General features: G+C 41.0%; 1 protein-coding gene across 1 annotated transcript in view; it reads right to left on the minus strand.

Moving 5' to 3' along the window:
- LOC126246112 (progestin and adipoQ receptor family member 3-like) overlaps nt 1-24,208 on the minus strand; it is a 199,419-nt gene that overhangs the window by 53,816 nt on the left and 121,395 nt on the right. The gene's annotated exons all lie outside the window — the stretch shown is intronic.

Raw genomic sequence — 24,208 nt, forward strand, 5'->3', positions numbered from 1 at the left:
ATCTGTATCAGCCACGCAGGCCTCCCCACCAACGGCAAGGTCCATTGCTCATTAGGGGGAGGGGGGGGGGAAGAGGAAGAGATAAGTTATATGAAATGGCAAGAAATTTAATTATATCTTTGGAATAAGTATGCCCTAAAAATATAATTTAAATTTTTACTTAACTATCTCATTCTGCCTAGAGCTTAAAAAATTTAATAAAGCGCCAAGTTGTTTTTACTATTAACTTTCTGTGAAGTTAAATTTTTACGGCACAAGCTTCAAAATGCCGATCACTGCAAAATCTGAGTGTATCAATGTTTTTAATAGTATTTTTGAACTCCTTAACTAGACAGCTGCTGCTTCGATTTCTAACATAAATTTCTTATTGCAAGGGGCCATTGCGAAACGAAACTAAAGTACACAACAACGATTAACAGACAAGCAGGTTGCACCCAGCCAGCAATATCGCCGCACGCAAGGGATTTGTCCCCGGCAATTGTTGAATTGTGAATTATGACGGATCAGTGAGCCATCGCTGCAGATCTGCACATACATGTGTGATCTACGGAGGGCAGAGCCCGCGACTTGGCGAACAACTGCTGCGATCTGTCGTGTGTGTGTGTGTGTGTGTGTGTGTGTGTGTGTGTGTGTGTGCGGGAGGGGGGGGGGCGGTGGCGGCGGGGTTCAGCATATACATATACAGTAGCGACACTGGCAGTAGAAATTAGAGATGGGCGAACTGAAACACGTAACTGTTTCGAAACAAATGAAACAGTACAATGTAATGTTTCGATACGCTGTTTCGAAACAGTGAAACAGTTTGTGTTTTGTAATCTAATAAACCTACACATTTTATCATCTTGAATGTCTACTCTATAAGTATGTCCATATAAACACAAATGAGGTGCGAGAGCGCTAATCATATCGCAGGAAGCATGAAACTATCACTTAGGCGTCTTGGCAGTTTCGTATTTCCTGCAGCAAATGCGCTGTTTTCGTGTCGTGTGACTTCCATACTTTTCAATTGGCTGAGGACAGCCATAGCTCAAGACAAGAACTACCACAAACGGAACTGGAAGTGGGAGCAAACTGCAGAAACAACGGATATGCTACTGGGATTCCCATATTCTGTTAGTATGGGTAATATACCCATCCTGCTAATTTCCATTCACACAAAGGGAATCATTGTGGATAATAGGCACAGTGACTATAGACTCACAAATAACGCCAAATAATTCGAATAAATAACAAAGTATAACAGAAAAAATTTTTGTCTTTCAAGGGTTTTCGAACCGTTACTATAAATTCACCATGCTTCCCAGCCTTTCCTGTTCACCATTACAATATCAGTGATACGTCAAACATATTGCTTGCAATTATACCTACATCAAATTTATGTATATGTCTAATAACTGTCACTCTACGCCTTTTTTTTATTCAAAATGTTATAGGCTTATTTGCGTTTCTTAATGTGATTACTGTACATGAACAGAGAAGCGTATGTTATAATGATTTTCACATATTTATTATTTTGAATGTGAATAGTATGCGTTGTTTTATTGTTTGGTTAGTGTTTATAAAGCAGATGTTATGCCATTTCGGAATAGGACAGTCAGCTAGAAACGAAGCTTTATTTTCGGATATCTTAAGCTTCACGCTATTGCTTGTCCAGAAGATTTCGACACTCTTAAAAGTGTTTCATGAAGTGTTATGTTGTGCTTCAGTACCTGTGCCAAGCCCGAATCTCGTCCGACACAGAGCGGAATGAAACATCACTGTTTCGATACAAGCACAGGTGGACTGAAACAGCCTTATTTTGAAACGATACAGTTTCTGTGTCTGGCTCGAGATCGAGATCGAATCTGGTCCGGTTATCCGAGACAGGGGCGGAATGAAACACCACTGTTTCGAAACAGTGAACCACAGCCGTTCCGAAACACTGAAACAGTTCCACGTATCGATACACTGTATCGAAACATAGAAACAGTGGCCAAATCTAATAGAAATGTATTTGTACACTACGGGCAGCTGGATCGACGCAACCACCCCAAGCCGTGAGATGGCCGCCATAAAATTAGTGTATTTTAAATTATATTCATACATAAAGAAATTTTTTTATTTTTTTGCGTCCGGAGTCTCATTAAATCATCAAGATACATTAAGGATCCTGAAATAAACGTAAAAAGTGCTGGATCTAACTGATTCAGTGGCATAAGCTACAACTTACACATGAATAAATACTGTCAAATATGTGTATAATTGCAGCTTACTCCGTCGAATACAAGAGAATATAAACACTGTACTTTTAGCAAGAGAAGCATTTATTTCTGTTGCTTTCTGTCCTCATTATGGTGGCCACGTTTCTTGACAAGTAACAATTTTGTATGAAGTCCAATGAGTTCGCATATTCTTACACATCACTCGACCTTCTAATACACGAATATTTTCGTAAATGTAATTACTTTTTCTTCGAAAGACGACTGTGTTGAAGACTCATGACTTTGCTCCTCAGAGATAGCAACAATTGCTGAATTTGTCTCCTCTGTGTATTCATTGTCATGTGGTTTTTCTCTTCAGCTACAGCCGTGTTGGCTCATTTGGTACGTTAAACAATGTAAGTACCGCGTTCCATACAATTTTCCCGCGTTCCGCATTCACTGATTTGTTTGGAAGTACACTGAAAAAAAAAAATTGAATTGTCGGGCCGATATACGACGTCTTTCTGCAAAAGGGCATATCTTCTGTTACTTTTTTTTTTAACTCACGATTGCTCGCGCTTGAGAAAATAATCTAACATAGATGATTTTAGAGGAATTTTTAAATGCATTGCTTTCTCTGATATTTCTACCTGCTCCTCCGGTCGCTTGCTAGCAGCGGCTTTGAAGCAGTGCGCACTGTTGGATTTTTCCTCACACTAGAGATATTACGTAAAAGTGTCTTTTGTATTCCTTAAACCCTGCCTTGCTTCTCTCTTGGTCTGTTTCTTTGTGATAGTAAAATGCGACTGGGTGAATTCTTTCTCCTGGACATATTCTGCGTATATTACGTCATTTATAAGCAAGTAAGTATTCTTACTGGGTTTTAAAGAACACATAGAGAATGTTGTGGGGAAGGCTAACCAAAGGCTGCGTTTTATTGGCAAGACACTTAGAAAATGTAACAGACCTACTAAGGAGACTGCCTACACTACGCTTGTCCGTCCTCTTTTAGAATACTGCTGCGCGGTGTGGGATCCTTACCAGGTAGGACTGACGGAGTACATCGAAAAAGTTCAAAGAAAGGCAGCACGTTTTGTATTATCGCGAAATATGGGAGAGAGTGTCACAGAAATGATACGGGATTTGGGCTGGAAATCATTAAAAGAAAGGCGTTTTTCGTCTCGACGGAATCTTCTCACGAAATTCCAATCACCAACTTTCTCCTCCAAATGCGAAAATATTTTGTTGACACCGACCTACATCGGGCGGAACGATCACCACGATAAAATAATAGAAATCAGAGCTCGTACGGAAAGATATTCTTTCCGCGCGCTATACGAAAAAAATGGTTCAAATGGCTCTGAGCACTATGGGACTTAACTTCTGAGGTCATCAGTCCCATATAACTTAGAACTACTTAAACCTAACTAACCTAAAGACATCACACACATCCATGCCCGAGGCAGGATTCGAACCCGCTATACGAGATTGGAATAATAGAGAATTGTGAAGGTAGTTCGATGAACCCTCTGCCAGGCACTTAAATGTGATTTGCAGAGTATCCATGTAGATGTAGATGTACATATTGAATGAAGTAGTTCCGTACACCGAGTACATGTCAGAAGCGAAAGAGACAAATGTTACAGAAAAGAAGTCATGTCAGACGAATTTCTGTTGGTGTGACTAGAGGAATCGCTAGACGAGAATATCCACATAGAGGGCAGACAGAATCTGAGCATGAAGAGGTAGGCACAGCAACAGGGCAGGTTGACAACAATTACGAAACTGGCGAAATCTCATTCAGCAGTGTAGCTTTATGTCCGCTCTGAGCACCGTTGTCTCTGTGTATAACAAAAATGAACAGGGGCGTCTGGCTTGGGGGTCCTCGGAATTATAAAACAGAAGAGCAGCAAGCTCTGAACTCAAGGGGAAACTTCGTTCAGCGACATCTGTGGAAAAAAAATGACAACCGTTTTTCTGAAGTCTACATTATACGGGAAGCAGAGCGCAGCTACGGAATGCCAGAAAGCGTGTGCTCTTCTTCCGAAAAGAAGAGGCGTGTTGAGGAATCCATTGACAGTTCAAATATTCGGAAAAGATTATTCTCCGAAATTCCTAAACATCGAGGAGTAGATGGTGGGAACCAGAAGATACGTCCTTCTAATAACCCCTCAGAACAAGTTTCACAGAGCGAAAACAAATTCGCTTCCTCTGCCTGCAGTTACTGGATGAGTGTCGTGGAAGAAATACGGAAAGAACGTGAAAGTCTCTCGGCCAAAGCGCAAGTTTGTAGAAATATGCTCATGGAAGATGCAGCCCTAAACAGACAGATGCTTGAGAAACTTCGTGTCGAGGGCCCCGAGAATGTTTCAGAAGAAATGAATGGCGATGAAGACGTCGACGACCGCATTCCGAACATAGAATTTTCAAGTAAGTTATTTTTCTCATTTTTTTTTACTTACTGTAACAGTTTGTTGTACATTACGTGCATTGTTAGAACCTACTTCCCAGTCGTTAGTAAACAGTCGCATTCTGGTGTTTTCGACAATACTAGTAAACAGGGCCTATTTGTATGTTCCTAATTGTCCCCTTTTTATTTATTGAATATTAGATGATATTTAAAAGTATCGTAAATGCTCTTAACAATCTTAAGTGTCACTTAAAATCAAAATTTTAAAATAAGCATTAATTTTCTCGTGCTCTAAAAAAAAAAAAAAAATGACGTGTACGAAATAGCGGTAGCAAGATCCCAAACCCTGAGACTGTAATTGATGTTCTCATGGAACTTGGCCGTGTGATTTGCAAAGGCTGATGCCTTATTGAAAATTTATAATTTCCAAAATGTTTGCCTATCGAAGCCGCAGGGTGCAAACTATATATATCGAATTTGCGGTTCTAAATTGATCACGGGACTGTGGTGGCGGGCGTTATGATAAATTATTCGTCAGATGCTAGGAAAACCCAAACGATTTACGACTGTAGTGAGTGGGATGTCTAGCATTGTAGACGATTGCCTCACGAGGAAGAATCTAATTCCATGCTTATGCAATGTAGAAAATTGTTTGAATTTTTGTCGGAAATGTGAAACTACCCATATTTTTGCGTGACATTGGCAGTCTACTGGCAAAAAGGGAATGCTTACCGTAGCATACACATGAAATGACTTTCTCATGACAATGTCGACAACGAGTGAGATAAGTCGTTTCCTTTCTAATTACAACTATTTCAGTAACGCTCTTTTGTCGTTGCTGTAGTGACCACTATAAACATGCTCATAACGCCTGCCACCACAGTCGCCTGATCGATTTATAATCGCACGTTCGGTGTCTATCGTTTGGAGACCGCGGCTTCGATAGTAAACATTCTTGGAAATTACCTGAAAATTTATTACAGAGCTTGGAAGTGATTATTCCCCGTCATTATTCAGCAAAGCGAGGAAGCTACGATATACAGAGATTCACATAGTAGTATGTTATGGTTGCAGTAACACACACAATAATTTTATTCCTGTCGTAGATGCACGAAGTTCAGCGCCGCATTCGCCAACATAGATTAATCACATAATAATGCTTTAAAAGTTTTCTTAATCGTAGGTTGCTCAATCATTTCTGCCGTCAATTTACAACAATTTTGGAGAACTATGATAACAATAATGATATGGTATAAAGTGAGGTTTCCGCTTCGTGAATCTGTTCATGTATTTTATTTATGTTTAGGGGCATGCCTACATTTACCTGTTAGAATCTTGTGAAGAATAAAGAAATAGCTAATACATATTCCTTTCCCCATACTAAACGCAGCTTATTGCCAAAATACATCTCGAAAACACCACCATAAGAGCCTTTTTGGGTGGACGACAGACACAAATAGTTTGCCCAGCGGCTTAACAGTTAATTCGTCACCGCTAGATAATTACCTGCTAACATTGTCTTTATGCAAGATGGTAACTTGTTCTCACCACATACTTATAGCACACCCTGTAGGAAACAAGGTGTTCCTTCAAAGGAGAACGAATAGACTACATGTAAAGAGGGGTATCACCTTTGAAAGAAACAAAAAATGTTTTGGTAGGTACCTTTCTATTGTTCTTAGGCCAAGAACGTAATTTTCGTTCCTTAAAGTTCCATTAAAAGCTGGAGAATCCGTTTTAACACTGTAGAGCGATATATGAATGCGTAGCGCAGTGTACTAAATTCCAATGTGTCAGCTTATATTGTGTTTGAAACAGAACAACATAAGATTTTCTAAGATCTTCTCGTTAAACGGGTGGCTTGTGACAAGAACTTTCTACGTTAAATAAAATGAGAGTGTAATATACTTTTATCTTTGCAGGTGATAATTTGAATTAATCTGGTGTTGAAATAGAACGTGGACTTGAAGACAAAGCCCTCAACTGGAAGATCTTGTACTGAAATGTAATAGTTGTCGACCAACCGCCAGAGCCATTGCTGGACTGTAATGTATTCATTGTTATTAAAAAAGATAAAGGAAATGTTTGCCAGTTCTATTAAAGAACAGTTATAATCCACTCTGAAGTCGCCTAATATTTTATTAGATAAAATTTATTAAATATTTCTGAAGCTTAATCTGCCTACAACATACATAAAGTATGGAAACTAAGTCTTTGCCGACTGTGTTAAATTTAAAATGTTACTTTTTGAATTACGTGTCTGTAAAGTGTAATTTCTTTATATCCTGCACTGTCTTTGGGACGCAATACTAAGGTGATTTTAAGGGCTTGTGAGAAAGCTTCAATGGCATACAGTGTAAAAGAGAGGAGCCGTCCTTCAGGGCATACTATTTCTTTATATCCTGAGAACTTCCAGACCTTTATTCGCTTCCAAACGCACGCTCTTCCTGCAGTTATGTTGCTAGTACTTGCACATTTTTCTTTCACAGAGCAATGATTAAGGCTACATGAGGGGAGCTTCTAGTTTATTCGACTTTGTTGATTATTTTTACTCCATTGTTTAGAACGTCAATAGGATGTAATTAATCCTAAATTTAACTTACTGAGAAATTCTCTGAAACTATTGTTGCGTTCAGAGGAAGGAAACACAACGGTTGACGTAAAGCAATTTCACTACAGAAAAAAGTGAGAAAATGTCCCATATCAGTAAGACTAATTATAGATCAAATTAAGCAACTCACCCTCACGAAATCGATTATTATGGATTACAAGTAATATCACAAATTACTTGTAGAACAGTTGTTCGATGAATGTTTTACTTTTCCGAACGGGTTTTTGTGTTTAACAAGGCAAATTAGAGAAAAACTGCAATAGACAAAATTCATTACAGCTGGCGCTTGAATGTATCACTCAGCAGTTGCGAAGGATTCTGTCTGCTAAAGAAATGCGGGCAGTCCCACATTTCCGGCCAAATACACCAACAGAGCATCCGACATCAAATATAGAAATTATAGCATTATTTGTGATTCGGTCAGACTGTTAACACGCTGTATAGATATCATACCAAAAAAATCAATGCTTGAAAATGTGGAAAGTAATCCGGCACCTATGGAGAAATATGTTCAAAAATAAGCGTCCTCACTGAATTTAGTCAGTTTCCATACTTAAGAATTAGCAAAAAAAAAAAAAAAAAAAATGGTTCAGATGGCTCTGAGCACTATGGGACTTAACACTGTGGTCATCAGTCCCCTAGAACTTAGAACTACTTAAACCTAACTAACCTAAGTACATCACACACATTCATGCCCCAGGCAGGATTCGAACCTGCGACCGTAGCGGTCACGCGGTTCCAGACTGTTGCGCCTAGAACCGCACGGCCACATCGGCCGGAAGAATTAGCAAGAAAACCTTTCTTATGCAGGGGACAGAGGAATTAATTACGTTGCAGCTTCCAGTAATTCCCCAACATAGCCAATACAAATGAATTCGTACCAAAATGTTAAGTGATTGTACTTACCAGACAAATTAAAGACCTTTTACACGCTCAGTCTTATAAGTAGGCCATGTTTGGCATGACCGTTTGCACATGTGGTCTACAGAATTCAATTCGCATTTACGCCTTCGACATTAACAACCACAATACAGCTTTTACACCGTCCTGAATCGGTAGTTGGAGACGGCAGAGTATTTTCTGGCAATGACCAAATTAAATGAATTTGCTTATAAGATAATTATTCTGTCTAGTGTTATTATATCGGAAGTTATAAAAAGTAAATATCAGTACAGAGAAGACGATCAAAAGAATGGCTGCTGAAACGCGGAATGCTTTCGAGTGTGAATCTTTCGAAGGAGCTAAAAAACGGAAAAAGAGGCTCGTTTAACGACCTAGTACGAAAAACATTCTTTGTGTCGCTGCAGTTATGTCCTACCGTTTATAAGGAGAAGTGACACTGTAATGAGAAAATCGATACGTGCTTATGAAAAACTTGTAGTAAAATCAATAAAGTGCAACCTGCAGAAGGAATGCAGATTTGAAGTTTTCGGCCTTGTTAACACCTTCATCGCTGAACCACACCACTCCGGGGAGACGATGTGCCTTATGTGAAGTATTGAAACCACTTCGTCTGGCCTGCGTTAATTCAAGCGCCGTCAGACTTCGCACAGGCCGAACACAGAACGTAATATACAAATGATTTAGTCGACTGTCCATTCACATGCAGTGATATGTCTGTACTCTGCACAGATTCAAGTCGGTGCAAATATCGTAGTGTATAGAGTGCCCTCTAGAGTTCTTGCAGCGATTTACCGAAAGTCGTTTTTCGTACGCACCAGTTGTGAATGCAAAAGGGGAACATGATAGTGACCCTAGAAGTGCCCCCCCCCCCCCCCCACCACCACCACCGACACCACCACATGCCGTAGGTGGCTTGCGCTGTGTAGATGTTGGTGTACCACAATGCTGTTTCCTTTCGTCCTAAAAGGGCAGGTTCAAAGCAAAAATGCGTCTTACGCAAAATTAATTTTTAATATACGCACAGTACATTTTTCCGGATCCCACGTTATATTTTATGTCCCCTCTATAACTGTTTAAGTAAGTCAGTTCAGATATCGCAGAAATGCAGCGGCATAGGACCGTGGCTAGAAAAGCATTGTTGTGGTGATCAAACCAATCTTTGGATTGAGGACAGCGTTACCTCAATTTTTTCACAAAGAACCTGACATAGGAGAACATATATCACAAGACCTGTGGTTTCCAAGTTTTCTAAGACCTTTACCCTTGAGTGGAATCAAATATTAGCTAGTATCCAAGTTCCCGCTCCCCATCATCACAATGATTAGCACCTAACCAAACTTTAGACTGAAAATGAATCTCCTTTGAATAATTTTATTTTTTAAAATGGTAAAAGATAAATAAAAATTATTTATTGTCGGTGTTAGACTAATAACTAATGAGTCAGTGAGATGTTTGGTACCGCTTATTTCTAGCAGCCTAATTGTACACTTGCTTTGTTCTTAGTTGATGCACAATACTCGGTGCTCCAAGTCAAAGTTCCTTTTTCTTGTTTTCTTTGTTATCGCAGTAAAAAATCTACTATCACTTAAATAAATCTTGATGTAACATTTCCATGGACTGTGTTCTGGTGTGTGGTGTGTAGTGGGCGGGTGGGCGCGCGCGCGCCGTTATGCGGTTTTAGAATAAATATGAAGCAATTGCTGGTGAAGTGCTTGCTACATCTCTTTCTCAAAAAGAGGAAGGTAACTATCCACGGGGATGGGATAGATACTTGTTACAAAACAAGCTTCCTCTGCACCATTCCCCTCCCGAAAGACACCTCCGTCATCAGACACCGTCATTTAAAATCAACCAAGTTAAAATGTGTGCGCTGTAATTACTGTTTGTAAATCACTGGACTATTGGACTCCTTACTTCCGAAGTGGTAGAATTTGGAAGACTTCAGGCTGACAATTCGTTGTGTCTGACCACTGGCACTAATAATAAAAATAAAAGTAATAATAATAATAATAATAATAACCATACTGTGTACTGCACTATAGTAGCCATTGAGTACTTACTAGCGTGTAATGCTGTGAGTTAGTTCGTTCATCTGTTTAGAGGTACGGTAAGGAAATACGTAGTGCTCACTGATGGTTCTAATGGCTCTAAGCACTATGGGACGTAACATCTGAGGTCATCAGTCCCCTAGACTTAGAACTACTTAAACCTAACTAACCTAAGGACATAACACACATCCATACCCGAGGAAGGATTCGAACCTGCACCGTAGCAGCAGCGCGGCTCCGGACTGAAGCGTCTAGAACCGCTCGGCCACTACTGTTCGAAGAAGACATTTTCATGAGACATGTATCATTTGTTACGTACGTGCCTCACTTCACCGCAGATGATCGCCATACAGTTCCACCTCTCAGTCATCGCACGGACGTCGAAATGGCAAATATTGGGATAAGCGATCGCAGAATGGAGAAACAACTGCAATCGCTTAGTAGTGGAAAGGCATCAGCGCCAGATGAGATGCCTGTAAGATTCTACATAGGTTATGCGAAAGAGCTTGCTCACCTCCCACCAGCAGTTTATCATAGATCGCTGGAACAACGATGGGTACCTAACAACTGGAAAACAGCAGGTCATTCCCGTTTTCAAGTAGGGTTGTAGGACACATGCACTTCATTACAGATCTGTATCGTTGACGTCAGTCAGTCGCAGAATTGCGAAACATGTTTTTTGTTCGAGAATTATGACATTTTTTGAGAAAAAAAACTCCTCTATAAAAAATCAAGATGGATTTTGTAATCATAGATCTTGCGAACAACGTCGACAGATGTAATTTACGGAGTATCCCAAGTAAATGATGATAGGGCTGTTACTGTTTACGGTGTATATAAATGAAAGAAGAAAGCGTCGGAAGCTCCTCAAGACTGTTCGCAGATGATGCGGTTGTCTGCACGAAAGTAGCAACGCCAGAAATTATCGATTTGCAAGATGACCTACAGAGGATTGATGAACGGTAAATTGCTAGTAACTGTATCTCCTGTAAAGTGTCTAGGAATAACTATCCAGTGCGACCTTAAGTGGTATGACCAATAAAACAAAATGGAGGAAAAGCAGATGCCAGACAGATGCAGGGACTATCTTAAGGCAATGTAACTCATCCACGAAGTAAACGACTTACAAGGCACTTGTTCGACCGATTCTTGAGTAATTTTCATCAGTGTAGGATGCTTACCAAGCAGGATTGACGGAAGAAATTGAGAAGATGCGACGAAGAGCGGCGCTTTTCGCCATGGGAGCGAGAGCGTTAACAGAGACGCTAAACAATCTACAGAGGCACACGCTACAAACGAGGCGTTGTGCATCACTGAAAGGTTTCCTATTGGAATTTCGAGAGAGTACGTTCCGGGAAGAGCAGGACAACATGTTACTTCCCCCCACACACATCTCGTGAAACGACCACTACGAGAAGATTCGAGAAATTAGAGCTAATAAAGGGGCTTACCGACAATCATTCTTCCCATTCGCGAGTGGTACAGAGAAAGGGTGATCAGTTAGCCGTACCAGAAGTACCCTCCGCCACACACCGCCAGGTGGCTTGCGGAGTATTGACGTAGATATAGATAGCTACACGGTTCAGAACACAAAGTTCGTGTGTGAGGAAGACAATGTTCATACAAGTGTTTCACGAGCTGTAACTTCCACCGCACTGTGTCGCACATTAATGCTAGTATATGAAAAAATTAATAAGAATTATTATTATTATTATTATTATTATTATTATTATTACTCCTCAGAAAATTTTAATTTACCTCTCAGGCGGAAATTACTTCCAGGTTGGGAACCATTGGCCTAAAACCATCCCAAATTGCACGTTTGCAGTGACGTTGTAAGAACCGTATTCTGGCTTTTAATCCAATAAGTTGGTTACTGTTTGTGTAGCTTCGAGAAGCTGTATCACACAACTTGACAACAGCCTTCCAACAATAACTGTTAAAGCACTGTTGCCAATGTTAATTATCGCCTGAGCTCTGCTCTAAGTCAACAAATATAAATGAAGAATTTTAGGCAATTTGACCTGTTTCAGTGAAAGCGACTATTTTTTATTTGATTAGTTTCTGTTAGGTTAAAAAATATTTAGTGAATTTATTTGATAAGATATCACTTCTGGTGGTGGAAATGTATTTTACAATTAGGTACACTGGAATTCACTTAGCATCATCTGTAATTAATTTTTCTATTACCAATAAAATATTTCAAATTTCCAGTGATAACTCGCCGTACAAGAAAGTATACTTAAAAATACAGAGCTTCGAGACACATTATGCGATAGCTATAGTCATCGCCAGTGCAGTTACCGAAACTTTATCAGACAGAACTATGGTTAAAATGTTAAGTGTCTCTCTCGTTACGTTTTGATAATGTCTTAGTGAAAATGTTGTATCTTGGCCCTCTTCGGATTTGCGTGCGAAAAGTAATAAGTGTAGCCAGGGGTCGGAAGACGTGGCGGGACCGCGTGACGCTTCAAGCCCAACAGGCAATGGGAATCTCTTGGGCGTTAAATTCTCCCTTGAGCTCATGAAACGCATTCTCACAGCTCTCGCGCCTGGGACTGCTGTTTGTCGATATCACGGTCACGCGGTAGCTGTGTGACTGGCTTTTGTGAAGTGGATAACTTTTGTCGTTAAATAGATACGTAGCAAAACTGAATTTCATATTTTTCCCGTTTCTTGTGTTCATGCAAAATTGATAACTAATTCCGTTCCTACTTTCCAAAACTTTACATTAAACGAATAGAAATGTTTTGGTACATCTCAAATTCAATTATTCTAATTCCACTATGGTTACATGAAAACGAAAATTCTAAACTATAATATTTCACATGGATGGACATGATGGATGCAATTTTGCACTAAAATACTTCGATATGTTGCTGTAAACACAGCGGACATAATTCGCCATTTCAAGTTAATTGATGAATTAATTAATGAAACAGACATCATTACGTATTGTCCACTAACAATGCAGCTGCGGCAAAACGCACTGGTATACATTGTTTTCAACAATGTATTTTTTGACAAGAATTTAGAGTAAAAAATTTACGTCTTCCTTGTCAAACGGCAAGCAAGTTACATTAAGAGCTGATCATATTGTAGCATGAATTCATAACCTGCTTCTGAAAAATCACAAAACGTTTCAGAATAGAAACATATTCCTCATTGACCAAGTAAAGGCCTAACAAGCTCCTGTATCGGCGTAAGGGCAGCTTACAAGACATTGAGTTACGAAAATATTAGGTAATATCGGCTGAGTTTTGTGGGAATTGTTTTAAGACACTGAAAATATATCTCATTTGAATAAGTCAAGAAGTGTTTAATCAAACTGCAAAGCTCTTTTGTCGCGTTGTTGTTTAACATGTTAGCCGAGCCGTCTAAGGCGCTGTAGTCATGGACTGTGCGACAAATCCCGGCGGAGGTCCGAGTCCTCCCTCGGGCATGGGTGTGTGTGTTTTGTCCTTAGGATAATTTAGGGTAAGTAGTGTGTAAGATTAGGGACTGATGACCTTAGCAGTTACGTCCCATAAGATTTCACACATATCTGAACATTTTTTGTTTAACATGGACGTTCACGGAGCGAAGCATTGTCGACGTTTTCTCAAAAATCCCGTCTCTGGCCGTATCGTGCGGCTGACTGATCTGACTGATCGTCGCTTCTGCGGCGTAATATTGTGTCAGTATAAAGAATCAGAATTAAAATCTTAGAAGGCAAATGGTTAAAAAAGTTGCGAACATAAAAGTGTTGATTGCCTCGAAAAGCGCCGAGGTGACTGTCTGCATCCGACTGAGTGACCACTATTAATAGCGCGTTATTCCGCTCTTCTACCACACAGCACAGAAGGCACAGATATTGGACGACCAGGTAGTAAGTGACCACTTTCTTCTAGCCTTGCTCAACAAATTTTGGATAATATTTTGGAGATGAAAATGTCGACTAACTTTTCCTATTTTCATTTACTTATGTCCTATCGCATCATATTCTGTGATAACTCATTGAGAAAAAGAAGTGTTTGTTGCACAGAAGCGTGTAGCAAGGATTAAATGGGGCGTCCACTCCAGAAACTCTTACAGAGAACTCGAGTTGGGTATACTGACCACAGTATCACAGTCTATTTACCCATGTATGTAGTTTATTGTCAACAATCAGTCACAGTTTGCAAACAACATACCCTTTAGTACAGTACTTACGCTTAATATTTACAATTTACTATTTACACTTTAATATTGAGGGTGGCAGTTACTAAAATATATGTTTTTGAAATAAAATGTTTTACAGCAATAGCTCCATTATTTTATAGCCACACCTTGTATAATAAATAAAAACTGCGTGCAATGCAGTGTATCAGTTCACAGTAGTCGAGTCGCGAACATATCATCGAAAACCCTTTAACATGCGAAATGGCTTGTGACATGTGTTTCAAAAGGAACTGATTATGAGTATATCCGCATGCTTGTCAAGTACTTTCTGATGCTTTACTCCGCCCGTAGTTCGTTTCAAGAATTTTTTTACAGATTTCAAGGTCGTTTTACTAGGCACGAATTTTACATTATTGGGCATTAGCTACTATTTATTCTTGTAAAAGACCTTTTGGTTTCGTCTTTGCTTGTATGTCTTTCGTGTACATATCAAGTTTCACTTTCCACGCTGCAACATTTACTCCTCTGGCATGTCCGCCTGTAACGCTTTCTGCTATCTCAGCTTACAACTAGCACATGTTCCACTACATTTAGCAAAAACTCAATTCCTATTCACTTGCAGCTAAAACTGCTGCATCACTAGTGACTTGACAAACGACAACAGTTCGTTAATTCCATTTTCAGTGAACAAATAAACCACAGTGATGACAATGAACTTTCCATACATGTTTCCTGCTTTTGACTTCTTACACAAAATTCTCAGCGCAGGCTATTCTAATCCGATTTGAAGAGAGTGAGTTTCTATCTCCGTGCCTAAAAAGGGACAAACATTTTGTTTCGTCCCAGATTATAAAACGCCTGCCGGCCGCGGTGGTCTAGCGGTTCTAGGCGCTCAGTCCGGAACCGCGCGACTGCTACGGTCGCAGGTTCGAATCCTGCCTCGGGCATGGATGTGTGTGATGTCCTTAGGTTAGTTAGGTTTAAGTAGTTCTAAGTTCTAGGGGACTGATGACCAGAGAAGTTAAGTCCCATAGTGCTCAGAGCCATTTGAACCATAAAACGCCTTTCCATATTTACGCTTCTCCATTCCATATACACAACACACAATCGTTCCACGCCGTGTGTATGCATGCCAATCGCTGCAGTAAACAGAAGTCCATTCCTTACTTTGATCAAAACTAAGGCGAGGCGCTAGGTCTAATCACATTAATTTGACAAAAGTTCCCTACCTAACTTCGTCAAATATATTTGACAAACCAACTTTGTCACTGGAGTTTGACAGTGTAATACTGGTCTATCACAACTATCTCCAAATTTAGGAGCAGAGGTGTAGCTAGGTCACTGCAGAAATGGGTGCTACGGGAGGGGAGCATGACAAAAATTGCTATAGTCCGATTAAAATTACTTGGTACTTGACACTTAACGCGCTGGAGCTAGATTCTTCCAATGAGAGCGCTCAACGTCAGGCCCGAGCCGTTCGCCACTGCCAAACTGCCACCACAATTGGTCAGTTCACTTTCAGTTCCATGTCCGGCTTTCTTTCTTGGTGTGTTTGGATCCCGAATCCTGGGTGTGGCCTATTTATTTCGTATTTCATCACACATGATACCCACATCGGAAGCAACACACACACGTTTCATACACAGCACTAATCAAAAACTACTGGAGACCCCATTTATAATTATTTAATTAATTTTGCGCTGAATTACAGCCACATGCTCCAATAGTACCAGTGGTGACGAAACTTTGCATACACCAGGGCATTGTCCTTGTTGTTAAATTATCCGTCGGCTGGTGGGTGTGTTGCCACTGACGTACTTTATACAAAGTTGACGATTGTTTCGCCAATCCCAGTGTTCACTTTCAGTTATATGTAAATAACTTCTGTAATACTACTTCACCAAAGATTTTATAACGTTAAGTTCAAGTTTCGGTTTTATGCAAATAACTTTTATATTACGTGCAGATTTTAATTACGCATTTTATGGAGTGACATAATTATTGATATTAATTTTAATTGTTAATTTATTAATTTTCCATTTCCAAAGATATTAATGATTGTCAGTTGTTTGTTCTTTGGAAAAGATAGGATAGGCTGGAGGGGGGAGATGGTTTTTGGAGGCAAGTGTTAACGGCAGATGAATGCACGTGGCTCGTTGTGAACATTTTGGAGCTGGAATTTTGTTTGTATTATCCGTAAGTAAACGACGATGAGTCACAGAAAAATTGTGCAGATTATTATTCTGTCATACACATATAGAAAGAATAGTTGCTGTAAGACGACCTAGGTTATCCTTCGCCAGCGGAGCAATCTACATCCCAGGGAACTTAAGTATGGAACCGCGAGACCGCTACGGTCGCAGGTTAGAATCCTGCCTCGGGCATGGATGTGTGTGATGTCCTTAGGTTAGTTAGGTTTAAGTAGTTCTAGGGGCCTGATGACAGCTGTTGAGTCCCATAGTGCTCAGAGCCATTTGAACCATTCGAATTGACTTTATAAATACAATCCTTTTAGCTTTTCCGTATGTTTATCTGGTGGTGGAGGAGACAAATACGTATGTGTCTAATTCTGTAAGTGCAGACATTACTATTCGATGTAGTCTTTAACGTGTGAAGAACCGTATCATCACATCGATAGTAATTAGAATGCTTCCCAAAGTAGCTGAAACATTTCAGCAAGCGTACAGGAAGGCGGAAGGAAGAGGGTGTGCCAGTCGCTTACGCTACGACGGCAAGGTCGACCGCTTGGCATTCGGTGGCGGTTTCACAATGTGCGCTACGCAACAACGACGTGCGGTAGGCCGCCCAGCGTAAGCAAACAGCCGGAGAGCGCGCCGGCTGCCTGGAACACACCTGTTGCTCTTGGCCACTCGCCGCCACTCGATCTATTTACAGACGGCAATGACACGTCTCTCGCGAAAGAGCGCATGGCCAACGCACGTATTCGTACGCCAAACTTGGGTGGATGGCCTGGACAGAATGTTGTGAAAACCCAAACCTTAGTTCCAGAAATTGTTTGCTGACTTTCTATGTTGGACAATCCTGCGGAATTTTCGTGTTGGACAATCCTGCGGAATTTTCGGATCAGCAGAAGAGAATACTTCTAAAGAGCACTGGAATCTCGTTTGTCCGTATAAGATATGAACATCGGTCATCAGGAATAACATAACCCGGAAATTCAGAAAAAAAATTGAATTGCATAGTTTAAATGCCATAAAAATATACGTCACATTTATTATCACGTAAACACACAATTTATGCATTTTTTGATATAAATAAGTCTTGACAGTTGTCATACTATACATTGCTTATAGAATATGAGACGTGTGGTAAGAATAAGTTACCGTCGCAAGTAAATGTGATGAATAGCGAGATACCACGTAGACGTCTCACAGAAATGAAAACAATAAATAAACGGGTGTGAACTATGTTACAACGAATTCAAGAGTCAAGACCACCAAAACGGAACGCAACTTCAAAAACGTTAAAAACATATGTTTTGACAGAGCACAGACAAACTGTGTGATTGTGAAACTGTTTCGTTCATTTGTTGCAGCTTACATGACAAACTATTTCCTTGGGAGTGACCACATTCACATTCATACGAACACCTGTTACTGGGAAAGGAGACATATCTCACACCTTCACCAGTCGTACAAATAAGGTGCGTCGATAACTGTCATTATAGGTCCCTACCTTACACGTCGCTGTTGAAAACGGACGTCACACACCACACAGACACAAATCTGAATAAAGCGAACAGCAAAGGAAAAAAAAAAAAAATGAGGCTTGAAAACGCCTCGTCTGCTTGGTAGTCTAGCGCTTTAACCACGACGCCACTTCTTTTGTACATTGCTCTGTATTGCACTTGTTCTTGGACCGTTGACTGGTTCTATTTCGCTGTTTTTTCACAGTCCAGTACACCTTCTTCCTGTTTTCATGCTTGATCTGTATTCAGTTTTCGACGGGCTGTCCAATGGGCCCTCTTACCACTTAATCTGAGAGGATCCGATGGGGAGTTTTCCTTTTCCTCAGCCGATTTGGATGAAACAAAGCCCATATGTTGCTCGAAGCTACGCTCAAGCAACATGTAAAAACCCTACGAAAATTCGTCTTGCAGTTTTGGAGGTTAGCGTGTTCAAGCAGAGAAAGGTTTTAAAAATAGTGTTATATTATTCTGTTACACTCCCTACATCATCCACAATCAGGGATTGGCGAATATTTTCAGTGTACAAACGATATGGTTTTACAGATTTATTATTGGTGTAGATAGATGATGTCTTTGTCTCATGATAATGTATACCTTAACCCGCCCCTGAAGGTTCTCCTACTTGACGGGAGAACACAATGAATGAATGAATGAATATCTGAGGCAGCGTTAATCGGCTGTGGAGTATTAATCAGCTAAATGATCTATTACATGTCAAAATAGATGCCAACGATACCGGGACACGTCATTAGGTTGTCTGTTTCCTCCTAGTACGTACAACATTTTCTTTCGTCTTTTGATAAAATAAGGTGTCAATGTATTTACTGCGTTTTACTTGTGTCAGATAGTTTTCCGTACTACCGAGTTCTTAACTTTCAGTTTTATATTTCCTCACCCTTCCAAAAAAATTTACATGATTATCCCCTTATTGCATTTCGGGACTGTGAACTGTATTATCTACAAAATATACAGGGCTATTACAAATGATTGAAGCGATTTCATAAATTCACTGTAGCTCCATTCATTGACATATGGTCACGACACACTACAGATAGGTAGAAAAACTCATAAAGTTTTGTTCGGCTGAAGCCGCGCTTCAGGTTTCTGCCGCCAGACCGCTCGAGAGTGCAGTGAGACAAAATGGCGACAGGAGCCGAGAAAGCGTATGTCGTGCTTGAAATGCACTCACATCAGTCAGTCATAACAGCGCTACGACACTTCAGGACGAAGTTCAACAAAGATCCACCAACTGCTAACTCCATTCGGCGATGGTATGCGCAGTTTAAAGCTTCTGGATGCCTCTGTAAGGGGAAATCAACGGGTCGGCGTGCAGTGAGCGAAGAAACGGTTGAACGCGTGCGTGCAAGTTTCACGTGTAACCCGTGGACATGCTGGAAAATTGGCTCATGCCACAACTGGAGACCGACAGCGCCGACTTCATCTTTCAACAGGATGGTGCTCCACCGCACTTCCATCATGATGTTCGGCATATCTTAAACGCCGGCCGAAGTGGCCGTGCGGTTAAAGGCGCTGCAGTCTGGAACCGCAAGACCACTACGGTCGCAGGTTCGAATCCTGCCTCGGGCATGGATGTTTGTGATGTCCTTAGGTTAGGTAGGTTTAACTAGTTCTAAGTTCTAGGGGACTAATGACCTCAGCAGTTGAGTCCCATAGTGCTCAGAGCCATTTGAACCATATCTTAAACAGGAGATTGGAAAACCGATGGATCGGTCGTGGTGGAGATCATGATCAGCAATTCATGTCATGGCCTCCACGCTCTCCCGACTTAACCCCATGCGATTTCTTTCTGTGGGGTTATGTGAAAGATTCAGTGTTTAAACCTCCTCTACCAAGAAACGTGCCAGAACTGCGAGCTCGCATCAACGATGCTTTCCAACTCATTGATGGGGACATGCTGCGCCGAGTGTGGGAGGAACTTGATTATCGGCTTGATGTCTGCCGAATCACTAAAGGGGCACTTATCGAACATTTGTGAATGCCTAGAAAAACTTTTTGAGTTTTTGTATGTGTGTGCAAAGCATTGTGAAAATATCTCAAATATTAAAGTTATTGTAGAGCTGTGAAATCGCTTCAATCATTTGTAATAACCCTGTATGTACATCCAAGCAAATGCCGACGCCTCAAACTATTGTCCTATAATTTCCCCATAGCCACATTATGCTCTTTTTGGCGAGATTTGCACACCACCTATGACGAATCGCCACCAAGAACACTTAAGGTTTACGTCTACTGCTCATCTCTACTGTCAAGTTACGTCCATTATCAACATTCGTAAAATTGGGTAGATTGTAGAACAATGACGGCTTTAAGTAGGAGCCCCGTGCGTTCTGCGTAGGAGTTTGGCCACGGTCCAAAAAGGCTATCCGATGTTATTGATGCTCATTAACAGCACGAAGTGGGACAGTAGTACATGAAGATGGTACTACATGCAGGTGATGGCGGTGGGCTTTGCGCGCGAGTGCTATTGGCCGTTGCTGGGCTGTCGGCGCTTTCCCTGGCTGTGGCGGCACGATTCTGGTTCTTGCACAATTACCTCCCGTTGCTCGCTCCTGCTTGTTGCAATGTGCCGCCCAGGGACCGCTTTCTAGCCTCAGAAATCGGAAACCGCCACTTATCTTGCTACACACAGACTGGCCTTTCCGATCCCGATCAGGACCCACGTATGTCCGCAGAGGAAGACCAGTATTGCAGAGGTTTGCTGTGAGCACGCTGTGGAAATGGTAAAGAGCAATGAAAAAACGAACTTCTTCAACCGGCGAGATAGTAAAATTTGAACTATCTACAGGGTCCGGCATAAAAAACTCCCCGATTACAAAGTAACGTGCAGCGGACAGTAGAAGGAGCAGAGTGGTGGAGGGCGCGTCGTTAAGTAGCTGCCTACGTGCCGTTTTCAGTGTACGCCATGGCGTGGTCTGGTGAACATCGTGCCTTCGTAGTGGAAGATTTTAGTCAAAATGGCGAATCGCCTATTAATACTCAACGTGCTTTTCGCGTTCGCTTTGCGCTCGGACGACGGGACCCTGTTCCCGATAAGAAAACAATTTATTCTTGGGTTGCTAACTTTCGTGAGACAGGTTCCGCATTAAAAAGGAAACCACCTGGACGACCACGGACTGCAACAGGCCCCGGAAATGTTGATGCAGTTAGAGCTTCAGTTCAACAATCTCCTCGACGATCCGCTAAAAAGCATGCGGCAGCATTACGGATATCTGATCGAAGTGTGAGAAGAATCTTGCATCGAGATCTTAAAATGCATCCTTACAAAATTGTAACTACGCAGGAACTGAGTGAACGAGACTGTGGTGTCCGTGTAAGTTTGTGCCAAGACCTTCTTTGGAACATTCGTCCCAACGATATTGTGATTTTTTCTGATGAAGCACACTTTCACCTTGCCGGAACAGTGAACAGCCAAAATTGCAGGTACTGGTGTGAACACAATCCCCAAGAACTTCATCAACGACCACTTCATAGCCCTAAAGTAACAGTATGGTGTGCTGTTTACAATTCCGGAGTGATCGGTCCTTACTTTTTCGAAGAAAATGACAGGAATTTAACCGTCAACAGTGAACGCTATTGTGCCATGCTCCGCGACTTTCTCCAACCGCAACTAAGGGAGCTTTTTGGTGAAATAGAGAACGTGTGGTTCCAGCAAGATGGTGCTACAGCCCACACAGCGCGGCAGTCACTGGCATTGGTGAAGGAAATGTTTCCTGGACGTGTGATCTCGTTGCGTGGAGACATTGGCTGGCCCCCACGTTCGCCGGACTTAACGCCCTGTGATTTCTTTCTTTGGGGCTATTTAAAAGCAAAAGTTTATGAACAACGTCCACAATCTTTACGAGCCCTGAAAGAAGCAATTACACAAGAGGTTGAAGCTATTCCACCTGAAATGACTCAAAGAGTAATGAATAACTTCAGGGAAAGACTCAATCAGTGTGTCGACAGTGCAGGAAGCCATTTAAGGGATGTTTTATTTAAAAAGTAAGACCATAAGAGTATTTTCTAAAATGGCATAATAGGTACTTTTATTTAGTATAAATAAAATTGTTCTACCTTATTTGGTTTTGTTTTTATTAGCTTTCCTTAAAGGGGAGGTTTTTCTGCCGGACCTTGTATAAGGCAAGAGCTACCACACTTATTCGAATCAGCGCCACATGATCTGCCACCACTGCGAACTGGTCGTCGGAAGCATAGCATTCTTTTGTAAGGAAAAAGAGCTAACCAACGTTCAGAATTTCATGTAATAGCTACCAACTTGACATAGCTTCAGATAAAAGAAATCCCCAAAGAATCTTACAAGTTATGGATACAGTACTAAGGGATGAGAACAAAATGGATTAAAATACACAGAAATACTCCTGTGCTCCAAGGAAACAGAAGAAATAAACATCAAAATTAGAGAAAATAAATTAAAACAAACAATAATATACAAATATTTAGGCAGTATGATACCTGAAGTTGGAAGAGGCGAAGAATACGTAGAACAAAGAATTAGAGAAGCAAAAGCAATGTTCAAGAAGAAAAGAAAAACATTTCGTAGAAGCAACATAAATTATGAAGTGAGGGAATGGCGGCTGAGAGTTGCGTTTAGAGTGTAGTACTGTATCGCTGTGAAACACAGACAGTAAGTAAAAATGAAGTGAAATCTTTAGAGGCGTTTGAAGTATGGTGCTCATGGCGCCTGTTAAAAGTAAAGTGGACAGACATAAACAGCAAGTAGGAAATCCTGTAAGAATATGGAGAAAAAGGTCATTTAGGAGAAGAATAGAGTGCAGAAGATACGGTTGGATTAGTCACATAATTCCACACAACCACTTTCTTGTGAATATCCTAGAAGGACAATTAAAGTGAAGCTAGCCCGAGGAAGACTGCGACTGCTATTTTTAAATCAAGTTGTACATAATGCAGGAGTCTCTAATTATGCAGAAATAAATAAATTTGTTTCTAAACGATCTAGGTGGAGAGCTGCCAGCCAATCGAAAGGTTGATAATGAAGAAGAAAAAGAGCAACCTACTCAAGAAGTAAGTTGTATTGTGTTGTTTACAAGCTGTAATGGGGGAAGCATTTTATCTTAATGGGTTTACGCGAAGGGAGATTTTGAGTACTGTGTTCCTTATCTAGCGCCTTGGTTAGTACCTGAGCAATGTTGGCAGCATCCTCATTGGACAGGCGAGCCCCGATGGCCAGATTATAGATTGGGGACAACAACAAAAATGAGATATTTTCTTAAAACGGGCCTGATGTATGAAGTTACTGAAGTGTTATTTGAAGGAACAAGATAATTAACTCATCAGTGAACTGAAAAATAATCTGGCTTATGGTAGTCCGTAGACATAGACGCTTCGTCAGTGTTTCTAGTGATCGTAAATGTGTGAAGCAAAGTTGTTCACCATCGTCACTAATATTTCATTTGTATATTGAAGAGGCAACGAGGGAAGTAACGGACTATCTCGATATAAGAGTTGACAGTCACGGACAAAAAAAATCAGTATGACACGGTTTGCTGTTGATACGGCAGTGGTCGCCGAAAGTGAACGGGAATTGAGTAGGGGGGGGGGGGGGGGGAGCTACAATTTCCACACAAACAAGAAGAAATAATGAAGTAATAAACCACAGCTCTTAACTTCATAACTTATGTAGCGTCCGTACGTCAGCATGTGATTTATAACTACTGCCTGACAAAAAAGGCGAATTCCTCGAAGGATGGAGGGAGGGGGAGGGAGGAGCAAACGAAATGGAACCTCACAGGTTGAGAGGTTATGTGATGTTACTTCCGTGATTATAAATTCGAGTCAAATTTAGAAAGAACTTGCCGGTACCAGCCCACTTACGACTACGCGTTGCACGCCCTCTGGTGGGAAGGATGTCAAAAAGCCTTTTATCCTCTCCTGAGGCAAGATGGCCGACAAGTGTTTTAACTGGTCCTTGATGTCACGGATATTGGCACTAAGACGTTGTTGACATCCGAACTGTTCCCTCACATATTCTACCGTAGACAGATCTGGGAATCTTCAAATGGCTCTAAGCAATGGGACTTAACATCTGAAGTCATCAGTACCCCAGATTTACAACTATTTAAACCTAACTGACCTAAGGACATCACACACATCCATGCCTGAGGCAGGATTCGAACCTGCGACCGTAGCAGCAGCGCGGTTCCAGACTGAAGAGCCGAGAACCGCTCG

The sequence above is a fragment of the Schistocerca nitens genome, chromosome 1, assembly GCF_023898315.1.
Source record: "Schistocerca nitens isolate TAMUIC-IGC-003100 chromosome 1, iqSchNite1.1, whole genome shotgun sequence".
Taxonomy (NCBI): Eukaryota; Metazoa; Arthropoda; class Insecta; order Orthoptera; family Acrididae; genus Schistocerca; species Schistocerca nitens.